This window comes from Crinia signifera, chromosome 2 (genome assembly GCF_055691185.1).
Source record: "Crinia signifera chromosome 2, ASM5569118v1, whole genome shotgun sequence".
Lineage (NCBI taxonomy): Eukaryota > Metazoa > Chordata > Amphibia > Anura > Myobatrachidae > Crinia > Crinia signifera.
In genome coordinates, this window is record NC_139218.1 from 69685431 (window position 1) to 69707791 (window position 22361).

Sequence of the window (22361 nt, forward strand, 5' to 3'; positions counted from 1 at the left end):
AGTAAAGTTGACACAAAAATGCTGAACGTCGTTTTCCAGTTCTATATATAAGTGACGCACAAAAATATAAATTTCCTTCCAAAGTTGCGCAGCCAATAGTTTTTGCCCCACACAGCCTTTGTAAAATTAGAGGGAACATTGTTGCAGGGGGGCCTCAGGTTGGTGATCCAAGACAAAGTCACATTATTTATGGTCAATTATTTATGAACAAAACCAGTTCTGGTGACCACCAATCATAAAATTTATGTACAACAGAACCCTTTACCGTATAAGTGAACCTGAGGGTGGTTTCACACACTCCGGCTCCTGGCGGGCTGCGAAAACCCTGACGGCCAGAAAGCCATGCAGCACACAGTAGTTTATCATGGAGGGGATGGCCACAGCCCGGCAGCCGTCCCTTCTAGTGGCGGGATCCCGTGTGAATGGACACAATAGTGTCCATTCACAACTACTGTGCACGGCACGGCTTCCCAGCCGTGCGGGATTTTGCAGTGTGAAATAGCCCTAATGCAGCCCATACATGCTGCGATGCCGGGCTGTGCATTCTGTGCTTTGCGGTGTGCGCTCCCGCGGCACCTCATCGCACAGTACAAAAAGTATGTGCTTGCACATACTTTTTGTACTAAGTTTTCATCACATTGCATTGCATGCATAACGCATGCACAGGCAATGCAATGCAATGTGATCCCTGCTATTGAATCGCATCGGGACGTGTATGGGCTGCTAGTGGATCACATATCTACACAATTCATTTAAACTTCATTTAATTTTATTTATTTTTTCTAAAAAATTTTGGCCTAGGGGTGCCGTAAAACAAAGCTCTTGTATTCAAGGGTGCCGTGATTCAAAAAAGATTGGGAACCCCTGGTATATATAGTCAGCGTACTGTAGTGTGTTGCTCTGACAGCAGCGGCACCAGACGTCTGGAAGATGCCATGATTGCTATAGGAGGCTGGCAAAGCATTCTGGGATATGTAGTACCAGCCAGGGCAGCTTAGGCCCCTGGACTGAGCAAACCTATGCTGCTCTACAATGAAACACCCATACAGCGTTGTTGGCCTGGCTGGATGTGTGAGAGTTAACACACAAACCGGGTGGTCATGTGACGCTATGACATATGTGAGTGGGCGGGGCTACAGTCCTCCATTATTCTAACTAGCTCCCTGGAAAACCAGCAGCGGCGGCGGCGGCTCTGTGACTGGGGCAGGATCGGGCTGAACTGATTAATGCCTGTCATTGTGCGGCGGTGCCGGCGGTCCCCGGGGGGTATGTATGCACTGTCTGCATCTCTAGTAGAGGCTCCCCTCCCGCCTACTGCCCGGTGTGTGGTACAACACTGGCCGGGCTTCCTGCAGGGATCAGCAGTCACTGTGCCAGTGATGCTGCAGTGATCCGGCCACTGATACCCTGCCTGCGCTGCTGCTAGCAGCCCGTGTGACACTGGCTCTGGCTGCACTGGAGCGTGCACAGCATTAGATCACTCATGTTACTGCCTGGCCCACGTCCCCACTCTACATCTACACATCCCAACTGTCATACCCGAGCAGCCCCATTCCACACCTGCACAGCCCCAACTGTCACCCCAGAGCATCCCTACTCCATACCTTCACACCACAAATGTCACCTCTAAACAGCCCCATTCCGCACCTGCACAACCCAAACTGTCACACCTGAGCAGCCTCATTCTATACCTGCACACGGACCCCAACTGCCACACCTGCACAGTCCTATTCCATACCTGCACACCCCAACTGCCACACCTGCACAGTCCTATTGCATGCCTGCCCACCTCATCATCACACCTGCACACCCCAACTGCCACACCTGCACAGCTCCATTTCTTACCTACACACCCACACAGACTGACACACACATTGTTGGAAGTCTTCGCACTGCATTGAAATATAGGCAGGTATTCAATGCGGCCGACGAGGAGGTTAAACAGCGAGGATTGCAGAAAACCAGCGAGCTCTATTCAATGTTCTGGGGAAATCCTCGCCGTCACAGAACGGCAAGAATTCCCCAAAACAGCGAGACCCGCGGCTAATGCAGAAAACTCGCTGTATTTAGCCGCGAGTCTCGCTGCTTCTGCAGCCGCATACGCCAATTCCCCCTGGCTCAAAAAATGGAGCGAGGGGAAATTGGTGTATGAGGGGGCTGCGTTGAATACTGACAGGGTGAGTGGTGACAGCGAGCAGGAAGCTCTGCTCACTGTCGCCGCTCGCCCACAGCATTGAATACCTGCCATAATGTCCAAACCTCAGTTTCCCATTGTGGTCAAATCTCTCTCAGCTTTGGCTAATGAGGGTCGGAATGCTGACCCCTCTGACAAACATAATCCATGCTTTTGTAGAGACTACAGCTATATACACTTTATTGATAAAGGATGAATGACTTGAGGTATGCTGCATTATTATAGGAGATTATTAAATCATCATATAGGGAATGAACATTTTGGCAGCGCTGACCGGTTCCCTTAGCTGTCCTTTGATATATTATTTTTCTGTACATGAGGAATAAATGTCACTATTTCCCCTAAATATAATAGCTTTTGTAAACTCTTAATTTCTGCTGTTATACCTACCCAACCCCATAGCTACAGGTTAAAAGCATTGCAATGTTACTGCCATAAACTCGCTGTTCTGCTAGGTGTCATATTGACGGTTTGTATTCTAGAATCTCACATTCCTTTTCTGTGTTCTCTATGCCAATCATTTCAGACTTTGGGGCATATTTTCTAAGCCTTGGAGAGCAAGATAAAGTACCAGCCAATCTGCTTCAAGAGGCGCATACACACTGGGTGATTTTGAGCAGAAAGCAGCTCAGTTTTGTCATTTGAGCTGCTTTCAGCTCAAATGCTGCCCAGTGGGCATGGGCCAGAGATTAGCACTGATGCCCGCCCCTACATCATAGCTGGCCCTGACGCTTATCTGCAGATGAGTGATGGGTTGGACGGCTTTCTTTAGCCATCCAACCCAAGGAAAATCACTTAAAAGGGTGGACATTTTTAGCCCAGCCGTTTTCCACATCCAACCCAAGGTCATCCAACCCAAGGAAAATCACTTAAAAGGGTGGACATTTTTAGCCCAGCCGTTTTCCACATCATCGTTCATGGCGGTTTTGCCCAGCATGTATGTAGAATACATGCTGGGCAAAACCGCCATGAACTGGTTGGTTTGTACTTTATTTCTCCCCACTTTATCTCATTCCATAGCTTAGCAATAGACCTCTTGACCACACTAGTATATCACTTAATAGTTCATTAGTACATATTTTTAAAGGTGTAGATACCATTAATAATACAGTATATTGATTATTTTTATTTGAATTTCATACAGAGCTACCGTGAGTGTGTCACAGCAACTATTGGATGACAGGGAGAGAATGTGTGGTTATTTATCAGTGAATCATAGGATTAGGAACATCAAGAAGTGTAATGATTTGTATCTGTTGTTCAAGTTGATCCACGCTGTCAGTCTGTTTAAGCTTTTGCCCATAATGCTTTGCCAGGTATATTTAAGTTGAATCTGGGTGTCTTTTGATTTAACTATTGTCTGCTCTCTGGTTGCATCAATTAAGCCATTTTAGGTATATAAGAGTTTCAGGCATTAACATGTGGCAAAAAACTTTTAACTTTGTAAAGTAGGGCAGCACGGATGGTGTAATGGTTAGCATTACTGCCTCACAGCACTGAGGTCATGGGTTCGATTTCCACCATGGCCCTAACTGCAGAGTTTGTATATTCTCCCTGTACTTCGTGGGTTTCCTCCAGGTACTCTGGATTCCTCCCACAATCCTAGAATGTCTTTGTGTGTCTGTACACTGGGGCAGGGACTGATGTGAATGTTCAAATATTCTCTGTAAAGCGCTGCGAAATATGTGTGCGCTATATAATGCTGCTTTCCCACTGCCAAGCCGTTTTAAAGAACCGGTATTTTTAAACGGTATTAGCTTTCACATTGCAGTAGATTACCGTTTTAAATACCGTTTAAGTACCATTCACATTGCAGTAATACTGTTTAAACCCCTCGTGTCCCCTGGTACCTGTCCTGCACCCCCTCCCCCCCCCCCCCCCGTACCTGCCAGTTGGTACCCTCACTCCCCCTCCCACCCTGCCCTGGTAGCTTGCTCCCCCCCCCCTCCCCTGGTACCTTGCAGCTGGTACCTTGCATCCGGGCAGCGGGGCAGCATGGTAGGCAGCGGGCATAGTCGGCAGGTCCCAGACTGATTGCTGAAAGCATCACGCAAGAGGAGGCTGGTGCACAGACAGCGGGGGCACTGGGGATCCGGGCAGCGCGTCAGTGCTCAGGAGGAGAACGGTGAGGAAGGTCCATTAGGAGATTGTCATTTCATCGGCGGGGGTCCCTGTCACGAATGGGAAATAGTGGAGCCGTTCATTAAATATGTGCATATTTAATTAGCGGCTCATTAGATATGCGCAAATTATTTTATTTTTAGGCTATTGTTTCTAATGGTAATATTGAGAAAGTTGTTAGTTGCTTTTTTATTTAGAATTTAGAGCGATGGGGATTTGTTCCGACAGTGGAATATCTGTATGTTTTTCACCAACCCTTACTATGAGGATAGTAGTTTTTCATGTTAAGAGGTGCTAAGCCTGACTGTATGGTTCTGTCTATGTGATACATATGGATAATGGGCAATTGGGATGCCGGCATTCAAAATACCAATGCTACTTACAGATGGAGCCCCTCTCATTCAGCTCTAGAACCCACCAGAATGTCTCACTGAGGGACTCCATCAGAATTGGACGCGCGAGTGTCCCAGTCACTCGGCTTCAGGGAGACGGGCAGGGTTAGGGAAAGCAGCGGGGAGCGGGCCGCGCGAGCATCTCGTGTCTGTGCACCCTCTTCTGACGGATGACTAGGGCTGGCGATTCTATCCAGCCCTTGCAATAATGAGATGGGCTCCATCTATGTTCTGCAGTCCGGATTATATGCTGCGCTATATAAGAAACTGTTAATAAATAAATAATGGCTTCAACATACATGGTACTTTCTGCAAACCATAGCATTGGTGAGTTTCCCTTGCACACCTTTGAGATACTAGAAGACTTTTTTGATTGGGTCCCGCACTGGAAACTCCACTAGAACGGACCTTAACTGGCAAAAGTTTTAAGTGGAGAAGCAATTAGAGAAAGGTCCAAATCCTGTTGACAAATTTACAAAGGTATACAAAAACAAGTATAGGATGTGACCTTTCTATGGCGCAATGCAGCCTCTAGTCCGTACTAATCCTCGGTTATCACCCAAATAACCAAACACAATAATAACAAAGCAAAAGGTGGACTTTCCAAACTTTTAAGGCGCAATCAGTCCAGATATTATCCGACCGTTTTGAGGGCTCATTCAGTCTCTCTTGTCTGATTGATCCAGGGGTTCTCGGAGGAAATCAGAAACAATGACAACCATCAGTTAGATATAAATCAATAAGAGACGGTTTTTAACTGTTGGTGAGGAAGCGAAGAAATGTAAGTGGGCGTACCCTACTCACAGTGTGACAGGTGATGTAAATACACGTAGCGGGTACTTGTCCTGCCGGTGGGTCTTCTGTGGTCTCTTTCAGTAGAGATGGCGATACATATATATGTGGCGGGTATTGATCCTGCTGGTGATTTTCCTAGGATTTCCACTCAACCTCTCAGTGATGTATATGCCGTGTAGAATGGAATAAAAATAAACAATGTGTGAACTCAATTTTAGTGCACAAATTTTTTTAAAAGTGTATTTAACACTAGAGTGTCCCCATAGGCGCACCTCACTCACTTGGAATCAGGGTGAGGTACACGTATAAAGGTTTCTTTGTATTTGAAAAATATTTAGTGTAATTCAGGTGATAGGCGCACCTCACTCACTTGAAGACAGGGTGAGGTATACATATAAAGGTTTCTTTAATAGCCAAACAGGTATAAAGTGCAGCTAAAGGTGATAGGCGCACCTCACTCACTTGGAATCAGGGTGAGGCACACTTATAAAGGTTTCTTTGTGCTCAAAGGGTATTTGGTGCAATACAAGTGATAGGCGTACCCCACTCACGGTTCTTATGGAGATTTGAAAAACCCGTAGCGGTTTCTTTGCCTTTATATGTGTTGGGTTAAAGCTTTCTGATGGTTATCAGGATTTTCTCCATCCGAGGGGTGTGTATACAAATAAAAAAGGAAAAAAAACAAAAAAACAATGTGTAGACCTATAACAGGCTTCCCATAAATATATTTATGGTACAAGATTTTTGATTCACCCACTTAAATTAGTGAGATTACTCAGAATGCTCTCGTACCGAAACTCACACTGGGTGGTGCTTTTTACAAGTGCATAAAGGTATCTTTCTTATAAGTGCCACAATTCCGTGAAATCTTATCCGTCACCGAAAGAGAGATCAATAGTACCCCGTGATGCTGGGAGAACTTGGAATGATGATGGCGTACCCGAACTTACAGTTAGACAAGTGTCTGAACTCCTATAATGGTTTCTTTAACTCTGTAACTGCTGGTCATCTATTTCAGAGGTATTTCTTCCAGATGTATAGCCGGCATGTACAGAGTAAAAAAAAGTGTTTTCAAAAACCAATCCCACCACATGGGATTATCTCAACACTGTGACAATAGACTCTTTTCTCCTTCATAAAAAATTGATTTTATTCTTGCTCTAAAAGATCCTCCATCCCCATGATGGTTGGATCACACAATCCAAAAACAGTTAATAAGACCCACAATGGTCAGACATAGAATATAAAATGCAACAAGAAAAAAATGAAAAAATAAAAATAAAAAATTCAAAAAATCTCTTAAAAAGTTTAAAAAAGAGAAATCCAATACATACATCCAATGTTGGGCATAAAGAGGTGATGGCTGCTCACTCTCCACACTGGCCGTCGACGCGTTTCGGTGTTACCACCTTTCTCAAGACATGCCAGGAGAGAGTGAGAGGCCATTCTTTTATACCATGAGCAGCCAATAGGTTTCAGGCAGGAAGTGATGTAATCGACTTCCCTGAAATCCTAACACAAGTGAGTAAATGTGTTCAAAACATAAAAAACTTTTTTCTAATTGATTCATCCTAAATATGGAGAGAGAGAGATTGTCTCTATACAGTTTTAAAGTCCATTCTTTTGTTTTTTAGTGTCCGTTCCATTCCCGGATACAGCGGTTGTCATGGCAACCGTACGTACACATCCGGCTCCTCCGTCTTATACCGGTGTCCGGGCGTCTAAATGGTGTGTTCTCAATGAGGGGGCTTTAGAGAGCGCGCTCCCCAGATGGTGCGCAACCTCCCCTGGTTCCTGACGGCGGCCCCCGCCGCCCGATTGCCGCAGATACCGGTGTTCGGGCTGACGATGCCCGTCCCGTCGTCATTTCCGGTTGCTGGACCGCAACTTTGCGGAAGTCCGGCGGGTACAGGGTTGGTGAGCCGATGGTTCCCCTCCTCCAACTGCATAGTGGAGGGCGGAAGTGGCCGTCTGTGTCTCCGCCGTTGCCATGACACCGCGCTGTCAACAAAGTACAAAAGATCGTTTTAGTACATAGAGTTATTACCAGCAGCATATACATGGATAATGATAGTGTACGCATTCCCAGTAATGATCCTATCTATATGGGGAGTAGTAATGTATCCTATTTTCACATCAAGTATAGAGCCTGTTACTTAGGAGCCCCATTGATAAAAACAGACCAACAGCATACATAGGGAATGACACAAATTCATACATAAGGGTTCACCCCTCGCAAAGTCTAGGTGGAGGACCAGTAATTAATGGGTCCACATGAACCAAGTAAATATAATAAGGAGGCATTTAATACATACTATGCACAAAACGTGAGTGCCTAGAACACTCTAGGAAGCACAAATTGGGGTGGCTGAAGTGGTCCCCCTCTCAGAGGAACCACTTCAGCTCAAAATCCCCATTTAGGCCCCCTGGTATAAGTGTGTTGCAATTGAATATCAGGTTCATTTCGAGTTTTGCCAATGGGGTAATGTCATCAGTTTGCCTGATATTCCCCTTGGCAATTCTCAAACCACAAAATGACACAATTTCTTGTGGGGAACACTTGTGGACATTTTTGAAGTGGGAGGACAACGAGTGTGTCTCCATGCCATTCCTAATGTTCCTCAAGTGTTCTCCCACTCTGGTCTTCAGTGGCCTGGTTGTTCTACCAATGTAGTGCTTCTTGCAGCTACATTCAATGGTGTAAACCACATTTTTTGTGCCGCAAGTTATAAAATCTTTGATAGTCATTTTAAATCCATTGATGGTGTATTCAGATATTTTACTATTACCATTACTTTTGATATTCTTGCAACCAATACAACTCCCACACCTGAAGAACCCTTTCGATGTGATTCTAGACATGGGAGGTTTTGATGAAAAACCACTTTTTACCAGGCTGTCACGTATATTTGGTGCCTTTCGGTAAATGTGCTTCGGACGGTCTGGCAGAAGTCTTTTAAGGGTGGGGTCATTCTGCAGAATGTTCCAATGTTTTTTAAAGATTTTCTCTATAGCTTTATGTTCATTCGTGTATGTTGTAATGAATGAATATGAGAAATTGTTGTTCTTATTGATGTCACCAGTTGACTGGATTACCTCCCTTTCTCCTGTTACCACTGGAATAACCATGGTTATTCCAGTGGTAACAGGAGAAAGGGAGGTAATCCAGTCAACTGGTGACATCAATAAGAACAACAATTTCTCATATTCATTCATTACAACATACACGAATGAACATAAAGCTATAGAGAAAATCTTTAAAAAACATTGGAACATTCTGCAGAATGACCCCACCCTTAAAAGACTTCTGCCAGACCGTCCGAAGCACATTTACCGAAAGGCACCAAATATACGTGACAGCCTGGTAAAAAGTGGTTTTTCATCAAAACCTCCCATGTCTAGAATCACATCGAAAGGGTTCTTCAGGTGTGGGAGTTGTATTGGTTGCAAGAATATCAAAAGTAATGGTAATAGTAAAATATCTGAATACACCATCAATGGATTTAAAATGACTATCAAAGATTTTATAACTTGCGGCACAAAAAATGTGGTTTACACCATTGAATGTAGCTGCAAGAAGCACTACATTGGTAGAACAACCAGGCCACTGAAGACCAGAGTGGGAGAACACTTGAGGAACATTAGGAATGGCATGGAGACACACTCGTTGTCCTCCCACTTCAAAAATGTCCACAAGTGTTCCCCACAAGAAATTGTGTCATTTTGTGGTTTGAGAATTGCCAAGGGGAATATCAGGCAAACTGATGACATTACCCCATTGGCAAAACTCGAAATGAACCTGATATTCAATTGCAACACACTTATACCAGGGGGCCTAAATGGGGATTTTGAGCTGAAGTGGTTCCTCTGAGAGGGGGACCACTTCAGCCACCCCAATTTGTGCTTCCTAGAGTGTTCTAGGCACTCACGTTTTGTGCATAGTATGTATTAAATGCCTCCTTATTATATTTACTTGGTTCATGTGGACCCATTAATTACTGGTCCTCCACCTAGACTTTGCGAGGGGTGAACCCTTATGTATGAATTTGTGTCATTCCCTATGTATGCTGTTGGTCTGTTTTTATCAATGGGGCTCCTAAGTAACAGGCTCTATACTTGATGTGAAAATAGGATACATTACTACTCCCCATATAGATAGGATCATTACTGGGAATGCGTACACTATCATTATCCATGTATATGCTGCTGGTAATAACTCTATGTACTAAAACGATCTTTTGTACTTTGTTGACAGCGCGGTGTCATGGCAACGGCGGAGACACAGACGGCCACTTCCGCCCTCCACTATGCAGTTGGAGGAGGGGAACCATCGGCTCACCAACCCTGTACCCGCCGGACTTCCGCAAAGTTGCGGTCCAGCAACCGGAAATGACGACGGGACGGGCATCGTCAGCCCGAACACCGGTATCTGCGGCAATCGGGCGGCGGGGGCCGCCGTCAGGAACCAGGGGAGGTTGCGCACCATCTGGGGAGCGCGCTCTCTAAAGCCCCCTCATTGAGAACACACCATTTAGACGCCCGGACACCGGTATAAGACGGAGGAGCCGGATGTGTACGTACGGTTGCCATGACAACCGCTGTATCCGGGAATGGAACGGACACTAAAAAACAAAAGAATGGACTTTAAAACTGTATAGAGACAATCTCTCTCTCTCCATATTTAGGATGAATCAATTAGAAAAAAGTTTTTTATGTTTTGAACACATTTACTCACTTGTGTTAGGATTTCAGGGAAGTCGATTACATCACTTCCTGCCTGAAACCTATTGGCTGCTCATGGTATAAAAGAATGGCCTCTCACTCTCTCCTGGCATGTCTTGAGAAAGGTGGTAACACCGAAACGCGTCGACGGCCAGTGTGGAGAGTGAGCAGCCATCACCTCTTTATGCCCAACATTGGATGTATGTATTGGATTTCTCTTTTTTAAACTTTTTAAGAGATTTTTTGAATTTTTTATTTTTATTTTTTCATTTTTTTCTTGTTGCATTTTATATTCTATGTCTGACCATTGTGGGTCTTATTAACTGTTTTTGGATTGTGTGATCCAACCATCATGGGGATGGAGGATCTTTTAGAGCAAGAATAAAATCAATTTTTTATGAAGGAGAAAAGAGTCTATTGTCACAGTGTTGAGATAATCCCATGTGGTGGGATTGGTTTTTGAAAACACTTTTTTTTACTCTGTACATGCCGGCTATACATCTGGAAGAAATACCTCTGAAATAGATGACCAGCAGTTACAGAGTTAAAGAAACCATTATAGGAGTTCAGACACTTGTCTAACTGTAAGTTCGGGTACGCCATCATCATTCCAAGTTCTCCCAGCATCACGGGGTACTATTGATCTCTCTTTCGGTGACGGATAAGATTTCACGGAATTGTGGCACTTATAAGAAAGATACCTTTATGCACTTGTAAAAAGCACCACCCAGTGTGAGTTTCGGTACGAGAGCATTCTGAGTAATCTCACTAATTTAAGTGGGTGAATCAAAAATCTTGTACCATAAATATATTTATGGGAAGCCTGTTATAGGTCTACACATTGTTTTTTTGTTTTTTTTCCTTTTTTATTTGTATACACACCCCTCGGATGGAGAAAATCCTGATAACCATCAGAAAGCTTTAACCCAACACATATAAAGGCAAAGAAACCGCTACGGGTTTTTCAAATCTCCATAAGAACCGTGAGTGGGGTACGCCTATCACTTGTATTGCACCAAATACCCTTTGAGCACAAAGAAACCTTTATAAGTGTGCCTCACCCTGATTCCAAGTGAGTGAGGTGCGCCTATCACCTTTAGCTGCACTTTATACCTGTTTGGCTATTAAAGAAACCTTTATATGTATACCTCACCCTGTCTTCAAGTGAGTGAGGTGCGCCTATCACCTGAATTACACTAAATATTTTTCAAATACAAAGAAACCTTTATACGTGTACCTCACCCTGATTCCAAGTGAGTGAGGTGCGCCTATGGGGACACTCTAGTGTTAAATACACTTTTAAAAAAATTTGTGCACTAAAATTGAGTTCACACATTGTTTATTTTTATTCCATTCTACACGGCATATACATCACTGAGAGGTTGAGTGGAAATCCTAGGAAAATCACCAGCAGGATCAATACCCGCCACATATATATGTATCGCCATCTCTACTGAAAGAGACCACAGAAGACCCACCGGCAGGACAAGTACCCGCTACGTGTATTTACATCACCTGTCACACTGTGAGTAGGGTACGCCCACTTACATTTCTTCGCTTCCTCACCAACAGTTAAAAACCGTCTCTTATTGATTTATATCTAACTGATGGTTGTCATTGTTTCTGATTTCCTCCGAGAACCCCTGGATCAATCAGACAAGAGAGACTGAATGAGCCCTCAAAACGGTCGGATAATATCTGGACTGATTGCGCCTTAAAAGTTTGGAAAATTTACAAAGGTGTCCCTTCTTGAAAAATCAAGGGGAGGAATCCTTTGATATTTAAAGGTTGGAGGTGCACCCCAGAGTCAGTGGCAAATACACCTTTGAGATATGCAGATTAAGTAGCAGCACTACAGGTACAGTATATGGCAGATCTGTGCAATGCGGCAATGATCTTTGGGACATACGGTAGCAGCTAATTGAGTTGCCCTCATATGCTGCCCATACACTTGTGAGATATTGCATGCAATCATTCGATTTTGACCACATCTGGCCAATAAATCGAATGATTGCATGCATTCATGCCATTCTACGTGATGCGCGGGCCCACCGTCGAATGTTGCATTGATAAATAGTAGAGTATGTGCTGCACAATTCACACCGAATTGCAGGAGTGATCGCATTTGGTTTTTAACCACAGGCAATCGCTCAATTGCAATCCGCAGGTGGGGGGGCGAAGGGAGTGATTTTGGCGGAGTTGGGTTTGGTGAGAGGGGTCCGGAGGGACTGCTGGCAGCATGGAAGAGGTCGGTCAGAGGGCGGTGGAGTAGCGTAGCACTAGAAGAAGCGCTAGCGTGCAGCAGGGGTCAGCGGTGGCGGCAGAATTGTTTAAAACACTGGGCAGCCCTCTGATCAGAGATGGCATGCAACATCAGGTGCTGAAATCGGGCAAGATTTACACCATAAAATGCAATCGGATTCGATCGCATGAGTGTATGGGTAGCAATAGTCGTGTGATTCTGTTCTGATACATATTAAGGAAATAAGCTGCAGATATCTGCTGTAGCCTTCATATATGTGGAAAATAGACATTTTTTGAAAAAGAAAACCAATGTTGCTCAGTCCCAGGATTTCACATACCTGAGCCATTGGATGAGTCATTATCTGACGCTCTCTTCAATCTGAAAGATGGTTCGCTGTCATTCATCCTGTTGCTGCTTGTCTAGAAGTCTTGTTGTCTCCTGCGTTTAACCACTTGGAGGCAATACGTCAGCATGTGTTCATCAATAGCACTTTGAGTTTGAAACAAATTGATTTACAAGTTTCTGAAGGCGTGGCAATGTCATTCTAAAAGTGATCTTTCTTTTCTCATGAAATTAGCAATTGGATAAATAGTTACATTGTAAAAGAGAAAGTTCTAAACATAAAAGAGGAATGGTTGAAATGGCGGTTCCTGATCTTTGTACACAGTACTGCCTAGATTCATTGCGTTACCAACTTTTATCTATGTAGTTAGAATGTATTTTTACTAACTTTTAATAACAGAGATGCTTACTATAAACCTTTCCGGAATTGTTTGGATTTCTAGAACATTTACTTTTCATAGTGTAAAGCTGGTAATACTTGATTGTTCATTCCAATCATATTGACACATTATTGTTCACATCGGTTACACCTACTCAAGCTCCAGTCTGATTGGGCATGGTAGAAGACCAGGTCATCCAATGACTTTCATCAAATATGATGTAGTTCGGCAATTCTACTGTGGTAGGTTGTCTGCCATGGCATCTGAAGCGGCTCAATCGGCAGCTACTCAGGGACTGCAGTTGAAATTCAAACTGCTTCTGGCAGGTAGTCATTAACATCCTATTCATCAGGCTTAGGAACTTCAGTGTCCGACATTCTCCCGCATTGTGGGCTACATGGAAATCTCGCCAATTGATTCTGTCAAGGGTAGAACTGGCGACATGTGCCGAGGTTCAAAGTTGTATCCGCTGCAGGTTGATAATTGCCAAGACCGCAGAAGTTGAGTATCCCAGAACAGCGGGTGTCCTGGACATCAGACCCATGCTGACTTACTAGTATTTAGTCGTGGTTGTTGCAGTGATAATACTCCCGTAGGCTTCTTTAGTTGTTAATAGTACAAACTAAAGACCTAGACACATGTGAACTGGGGAATCTGTATGATGCATTGGATTAACAGTTATTTATTAATTATTAGCAGTTTCTTATATAGCTCACACATATTCCGCAGCGCTTTACAGAGAATATTCGAACATTCACATCAGTCCCTGCCCCAGTGGAGCTTACAATCGATATTCCCTACCACATGTACATGCACACACAGACATTCTAGGGTTAATATTGTTAGGAGACAATTAACTTACCAGTATTTTTATTTGGGGGGAGGATTGTGGGAGGAAACAGGAGTACCCGGAGGAAACCCACACAAGCACGGGGAGAAGATACAAACTGCACAGTTAGAGCCATGGTGGGGCTCGAACCCATGACCTCAGTGCTGTGAGGCAGTAATCCTAACCATTACACCATCCGTGCTGCCCCAACAGTTGCTTCAAATTTAAAACTGGCTAGGGCATGCCTTCCTAACTACAGTACTCAGAGTACATACCAGACAGAGCCTCCACAGTTTCATAAATACTGTAAAGAAAACAGTGAGTATATGTCTGTGTAAGCATACACACTGAGAGATATATTGAAAGGCTGATATATTGCAAGCCTGTCGGTAGCCCCTGATATGTCTGTGAATTACGTCGTTCACAGACATATTGCATCAGCCCAGCAGCAAAGCCAATGGCCTATATATCTACAGATCTATTGGCAAATCTGGCTGTGTGTACGGACAGTCTGCTGATTGCCTGTGAACTTGCTGCAGGGACCGCCGGGTACTGGCATCTCAACTAGACTGGCACATTTAAATGCCTGCCCAGTTGTGACTTGAGGCACAACTTATAGGATGGATGATTGATAAGTGTGTCACTTACCAATAATCAGATCAGCCAGGTGTATATCCAACTATGGACTGGATTAGTAACCAAGAGGTGTGTAGTGAAGGTGGCTTTACATGGGTGGTCAGGTAGTCTTTAAGGATGAATCTTGCACTTGAAGTAAGGAAATTGACAACATGCTGCTCCAGAAGGAAAATGAAAGGATGGCAGAAGATACAAATAGAAACTGCGGGTTACCTGCTGTATGTGCGTCTTCTATTCCCAGACCTAAAGTAAGCTAGAAGTGATCCACTCGCTTATACTGAAAAAGCCCTGAAGTGTTCACCACACATAATTGAACTTTGAACCATTGCTCGACTTTTGGGTCAACCAGCAGGATCAGCCTGTTTCTAGCTAATATAACACATGTTGCTTTTTGTTTACTACTTTAAGACACTGCGTGGGTGCACCTGGCCCTCTAGCCATATATGCCATTTCTGGTTTTCCTGCTTGGTAGCCTTCATGACACAACCCCCGATATATAAGGGCTCCGTTTCACCGCAAGCTATTTTTCGTGTCCTGCGCAGTTAGGTGTTCTGTTGCATCATGATGAATTTGAGCTGATCATCTGCAGGCTTTATAATGTAGTTTTCTGTGTTAATCTCCTAATATGTCATTTACATTAGTATTTTCTTTTATGGCGGAAACCACTTCTTGCCCTATCATATACACTAAACGTATCCATTTCTTAATTATGATCACTTTTCTCTGTGTAACTCATTGGGGTATATTCAATGCTTATTCGCGAGCTGTGACAGTGAGCAGTGCTGATTGCTCACCATCACAGCTCGCGGGTCAGTACGGCACACAACGTTTTTACAGCGAGGTGGAAACATTGTGTGCGGCCGCCAAAACAGCGAGGCTTGTGTCTACATGCAGCGGGCTCCCTGCATTAGCCGTGAACCTTGCCGTTTAGGGGAATCCTCACTGTCCTCTGATAGTGAGGATTCCCCCGGAACGTTGAATAGGGTGAGCTGGCTGGCGCAGGGTTTAAACGGCAAGGATGGCTTGTTTTTGGTGATCCACCCCGAAAACAAGCCATCTTCGCCATTAAAAACTCCCTAGCCGGCCACATTGAATACACCCCATTATGTCATTTTTATATAAAATCATCAGTCATCCACAAGCATGTAATCATAATTGCTTATTACACCTAGATATGCAGATGAGTTCTATGTTATATTGGGATGTGGTAATTTGGTCGACAGTCATTAGGTCGACATGGGTCTATGTCGACCTAGGAAAAGGTCGACATGGTTCTATGTCGACAGGTCATTAGTTTGACCGGTCGTTAGTTCGACAATGTCTAGGTAGACATGGGGTTTTTCACAGTTTTCTGAGCCGACATGTGCCGACAGGCGGTATTTCATGCCCTACCATCCACTAGGGTGTGGTGGGAGAATAAAATAGTGTGCCGAGCGCAGCGAGGCTCCGTGACTGACGCATAGCAAGCGATGCAAGGGGATACGGTGCGCTTGAAACTGTGTCCATGTCGACTGTGTTGACATTCAGCTCAAAAAACAGTGAAAAAACCCATGTGGACCTTTTGACTGTCGACATATACATTGTCGAACTAATGACCTGTCGAGCGAATGACCTTTTTTTCTAGAACCACGTTGACCTTTTTCCATGTCGACCTAGACTCATGTTGGCCTTTTACCATGTCGACCTAATGACTGTCGACCATCATGCTGTAGACCAAATGATCCCAACCCGTTATATTCTGCAGCCTTGCAAGTGGAAAATTTCAATATACCATCTTTTTTACTAGTCATGTAGTTGTCGCTTCTTTGCCCCATGGAACGAGCACGCAGATAAGGTCTATGTCAGTGGGTAGGGGGGTTCCATGGCCTGTTTGTCTGACCAGCGCTATTGATTGATTGGGGTTGCTGGTTACATCCTTTAAACAGCAACATAACATGAAGGTGCTATTTTCATACAGTTTGTCATTTACTGGTCACTAGACACAGATCATAGCTAAGCATTTCTACATAGGGCTGTGACATGCACAGGTTTGCAATTTTGTTTGCTTGGTACGCAGAGGTTCACACCAACCATAGAGGCTGGTTGGAGGAATGGGGGTAGGGGAGTCTCAACCTTATCTTAGATTTTAGCCATGTTAGTACAGACCATCTCAGATGTTTGTGTACAGCCTGGGAAATTGCTAACCGTAATCCATCACTAAACGTAGTGGTAATTTATTAACTGCATTTACATATGTTATCATACAATTCAATAGTAAAATGCCAAGGTTAGGGTTTTGTAATCCTTTGTTAAAGTAAAGACCATTGATACTATGGGCCTGATTTGAATTTGTTTGCAAGCCCTATACCTTTACTTACATATCTGATGTCTGTGGGTCTGTGCAGAGGCAAAATATCAATCGCAGCTCTCTAAATGTGCATGCTGCACACAGAAAGATTTGAAGCGAGATGTGGGCATTCCCGATTGATTGGAACGGCCAATTGTTCAAATCGTACCCACCGATTGTTAAGATTGGTCTATGATCTTTCATGCATGCAGGAAGATCATAGACCAATCTTTTGTGAAGTGTTTCAGATCGTTTCGTGTGTACCCACGTTGAATGATTTGAAACATCAGTAGCGATGTTGGATAGTTTCAAACATCTTTTCGTGTGTATGCACGTTTAGCCACAGCATACTACATATGGTGCTGCATTTGGGGGGGTGGAGCTGGGCAGCATCCGGCACTGATATCCAAAATGTAAAGGCCCCCATACACTAGACGATTTTGGTCAGATTTCAGCCAGATCAGTCGGATCTGGCCGGAATCGGACCAAAATCGGCTAGTTTTGATGTCCCCTCAGATCCGATGCGCGGTCCCGTGCGCATCGGATCTGCGTCGGGTGTTCGGACCTGCTGCACGTCCGACCACCCGACTTGGGACCTAGTGGGGCGGCACGGCGGTAGAGGGAGCAGGGGGGGATGGGGACGCTGCGGGGGACACAGGCGGCATAGAGCCGGGCAGGGAGAGCCGGCGGGAGCTGTCAGTACGGAAGGAAAAAAAAAAGCCCATACAATGAATGGGCAGCCTGTGATTGGCTGAGCGCTCTCTCAGCCAGTCAGCAATTGGCTGAGAGAGCGCTCAGCAGCCAATCACAGGCTGCCCATTCATTGTATGGGCTTTTTTTTTTTCTTCGGTACAGACAGCTCCCGGCTCCCCCTGCCCGGCTCAGCTGTAAGTAATTGCCGCAGCTGTGTCCCCCGCAGCGTCCGTCCCCCCAGCCGCCTCAATGTCCCCCTGCCCCCTTCACATTGCAGCTCCCCTGGAGTTGCAAATGATACATCGCATGCGATGTATCATTTGCAAAACTTGGCACATCAAGTGCCAAATCGTGTGTCCCCCTCCCGGGAGCTGCAGGGGGGAATCAGGTCCGACTTGTCCTTAGGACAAGTCGGACTAATGTATGGGGGCCTTTAGTATGCTGCCCCTATTTAGTAGGCACGGCGTGCTTCGCTATCTGGACCCTATGGCCATTCTGCGTAAGTTTACTCAGATCGACCGCGAACGGTTAAAGGCCCCCATACACTATACGATTTTGGGACGATTTCATCCGATTTCGGCACTTTGGGCCGATAACCGGATGAAATCGCCCCAAAATCGCAGGTGTGTGATGTATGATCCGATCCGATGCGCGGTCCCGTGCGCATCGGACCGGATCAGGGAGGTCGGACGGTCAGTACATAAGATCATCCGACCTCCCTGTATGCTATGCATATGCCTGCCCACCTGTCAGGCATATGCATGCAGACACCGGGGGGCGAGGGAGCACTGCGGGCAGACACACTGACCTGGCTGGGCAGCTGTGATCACAAATAGCAGCGGCAGTAGTGGGGGCGGGCGGCGGCAGTAGTGGGGGCGGGCGGCAGCTCACAAATAAGTTCCCGGCGGGTGATGCTGACCTGGCCGGCATGCTGTGGTCTCAAATACAGTAGTAGCGCTGCCGCTGCGGGACGCACAGCGGCGGCTATTAGATTTTCAAAATAGCTGTCAAATGACCGGCCGTTCTGTGATTGGCTGAGAGAGCTCTCTCAGCTGTCAAATGACCGGCCGTTCTGTGATTGGCTGAGAGAGCTCTCTCAGCCAATCACAGAACGGCTGGTCATTTGACAGCTATTTTGAAAATCTAATAGCCGCCGCTGTGCGTCCCGCAGCGGCAGCGCTACTACTGTATTTGAGACCACAGCATGCCGGCCAGGTCAGCATCACCCGCCGGGAACTTATTTGTGAGCTGCCGCCCGCCCCCACTACTGCCGCCGCCCGCCCCCACTACTGCCGCTGCCCGCCCCACTGCTCCTCACCGCCCTGCAGCTCCCCATTTGTTTTACATGTGATAAATCGCATGCGATTTATCACATGTAAAATCTGGCTCATCAAGTGCCAAATTTTATGTGAGCCTCCCGGGGAGCTGCCGGGCGGCTCACAGGAGAATTGGGTCCGACTTGTCCTAAGGACAAGTCGGCCTAATGTATGGGGGCCTTAACAGTGCAATAGACTTGCATATTAGTTATGTCTCCATTTATAACCATATTATTCCTTTCGTTTGTTGTCCAGGTTAAGGCTTCCATAACTACTGACAACACTGTTACTTACTTCAAGGCCTATTTTATTTTGAATGCCAAAATCTCTATTTAAAAGTTTTTCAAAGTATCTACTAAAATAGACAGCGTTGTCACAGTTTTTATATAAATTCAAATAAAAAAAGTTATATAAAAAAAAAAAATATATATTTCCTATATAATGTAAACATTACCGATCATTACCATGAATAAAATAGTTTGCTTGCCAATTTTCACACTTCTTTTGACAAATTCACTTGGCACTCAAAAAATATTTTATATTTACTGTTCCGAGGTAAAAATGACATGTCTTTTTAAACTTTATCCATTTTGGTTATCATTTCCTACAGCTTTATGTACTGTACACACTTTCCAACTTCATGGAATTCTTGGGGCAGACTCAAACTGCATGAGGTGGGAGGGTGGCTGGGCTGACCATTATGAAGTCACATTCCTGCAGCTTGCTGTCTGATATTGGTCTTCCAGCTACCACTAACCCAGCTGCCATTTTTCAGTAGTGGCTGACCACCTTTTTCTGGCTCTTTACTACAGAAATCGCTCAGTCAAAGACAGAAAAACCTGTTTTGGCATGCAGTTACTGAAAATGTAATAATTAACCAGCAATGCTGCTCTATATGACTATTGTTATAATTAATTGCATAAAAAAAGTCTAGTCTCATGTGAGACTTTAAAGTGACAGGACATTTTCTAGGTAAAAATTTGGCTATTCCATGAGGAATTTGTTTTATAGATGCTCTGTTAAACTTTTATAGAGAAAATTTAGATGTAATTACATCTTGCTTACTAGGAACCGTTCCATCCAGCCATGGGAGTTCACACAAATACAATCCTGTGTATTATGGAAGCCGCATTCCTCCCCGTCTTAGAAATATCTGTTGGGCCAACTTTCTAGCAGGAATAAAAGTAAAGAGAAATTTATTGAGAAACTCATAACTGAAAGCTCAGAGGAGAAATCCAGGTCCAAAAACAATGGAAGATGACATTTGTGCTTTCCACAATTAGTTGTATTTTTTGATAATTATTATTCCTGAACACTCACAAAGCCTAGTTTTATTGAATGCAATTGATGTTGGTCCATGATGTCTGCTGGATGAAAGCAAAACTAATTTAAATGTATTTGTAGTAGTTCAGCCGACAGCAATGTCGGCTAAACAACTACACATAAATGAAATCCCGATGATGTGACATTCATTCTTTCTTTCCATCTAAGGGGGATATTCAATCCACTGTGTCAGGCTGGCCCGACAGCCGTGACCCTGTCCCGTTCTTGGCTGGCTCGATGGTGATTCCGATGGTGATTCTGCTGTCGGGAAAGACAACATTGAATAGGGCCCTGCTGCTATTAACCTAGTCGGGAATAGTGGTGGGAGATTTAATACCCCCCTAAATATCAAGTTTTGTACTGCATGTCCTAGAGGTGCGTAGTAAAACTTGCAAGGCTGGAAGTACAGTAACTGGCTGGTATGTGAGCTGGTTTCTGCGACACATTACCTGTAGTGACTCTCATTACGGTGTAATCTGAGCCTAGCACGCTACATGCGTTATACGCCAATGTCTGTGGATTGCAGGTTAACCTATATAAAATGTGGTCCCATTGGGAATGGGCGCATGTCCTTCGGGATCTGAATGAGGGCCAAATTACCATTTCCCAATGGTCGGTACTTTAACAAAAATAGTCAAGGATCAGACTGTCAGTGATTGACAGTGTGATGGTGTTTGTGGGTGGCCCAGGCCTCCATTTGTGAATATGGAGGTGTGTTACTGCCATTTAGGGGAGGAATCTCCATTTCCTGGGCTCTTACCAGAGTTTGCCATTGGCATGGAAATATGTGCGCGCTTTATAAATATCTGAAAATAAATCAGTTGACATAATCACTTGATCGCTAGTTTGTAATTTTGCTTTATTTATATTTGTATTAGTGACCGGGTTTCCTTCCTGTTTGGCAGTGTTTTAATGGCAGAGCAGCGGTGGCCAAATGAGGGTGATTCAGATGGTCAATAAAAATTTTTTTTATGCCACCATATACCTACCTGGTCAGGCTGTTATGCTGTCTGAAGAAGGCCATGGGCTGATGAGGGATTTTCTAACCACATTATCCAACATACTCAATAATGACCTAACTGGTTGATTAATGTAGTATTCCTTGATATTGCTGACACCTTTTTTTCGGTCACATGCTGCAGAAGTGTGTGTGTGTGTGTGGAGGGGGGGGGGGTAGTGGGTAATATTATATGTTATATCTACACATGAAAAGGGGTTTTTCTTTTTTTGGTGACCTTTTCATACATTAACATCCATGTGGACTAGCCCGAAGCATGATGAGCAATGTGGTACTAATTTGGAGTCCAAATACTTAGGTGACACAAAAAGAGTGGTCAACTTTTTGCTTGTGTTAACCTTTTGGCGTCAAACTAATGACTGTCAAACCTTTTATACCTAACCCTGGGCTGGCTTACTCCACATGCTACAGCAGGAAAGCTTGCTGGGAGCGAGCAGAGCACAGTCAATGTGTTACTCTGAAAGCCGAGCTGCCAACACACCTTGTGCGACACAGTTTCTCTTTGAGAAGTTTCTCTATTTTCTTTTACAGTACCTTATAATTTGTATGGCTTAGTTGTGGTGTTTTATTTGACCTATTGAGAGAGCTTTTGTTTGGAGTTTGTTTGACACCCTTTCTCCTCTCTCTCTTCTATTCTTTATGTAATCCTGTAATTGAAGATCACCTAAGCATTGAACAGCGGCCGGTAGTCAGGAGACAAAGATTCTCCGTTTTGCTATTTTTGGTTTATGGATTGTTTTTCTTCTGCCTGCATATGAGGCTCTGCTTTGTGCATTTGTTTTATGCAGTTTCTATCTAGAGACTTCTAGTGTTTTTTGTTTTTTCAGGGAATGCATTTGCTCTTACATTGTCTGCTATTGGTTATTGCCTGGGGCTATGTTCATTGTATTGACCATAAATCAGCGTTATCATTGGAGAAACCAGCGGTCTTCAAACTACAGCCATGGCATGCAGAGGGTGCAAGTCTCTTAATTCTACTGTACATAAATATTTAACAGTCTTGTGACAACACAATGGCTGGAATTATAT

At 44.4% G+C, this 22361-nt stretch overlaps 1 protein-coding gene across 13 annotated transcripts in view; it reads left to right on the forward strand.

The window, feature by feature from the left end:
• Window positions 1–1108: 1108 nt before the first annotated feature.
• The window catches only part of MYO18A (myosin XVIIIA), a 315102-nt gene continuing 293849 nt past the window's right edge, over window positions 1109–22361 (forward strand). For all 13 annotated transcript variants that reach the window (XM_083172333.1, XM_083172334.1, XM_083172336.1 and 10 more), the window contains exon 1: window positions 1109–1266. The gene's annotated coding sequence lies outside the window, so the exon portion shown is untranslated. The remainder of the gene's footprint in view (window positions 1267–22361) is intronic.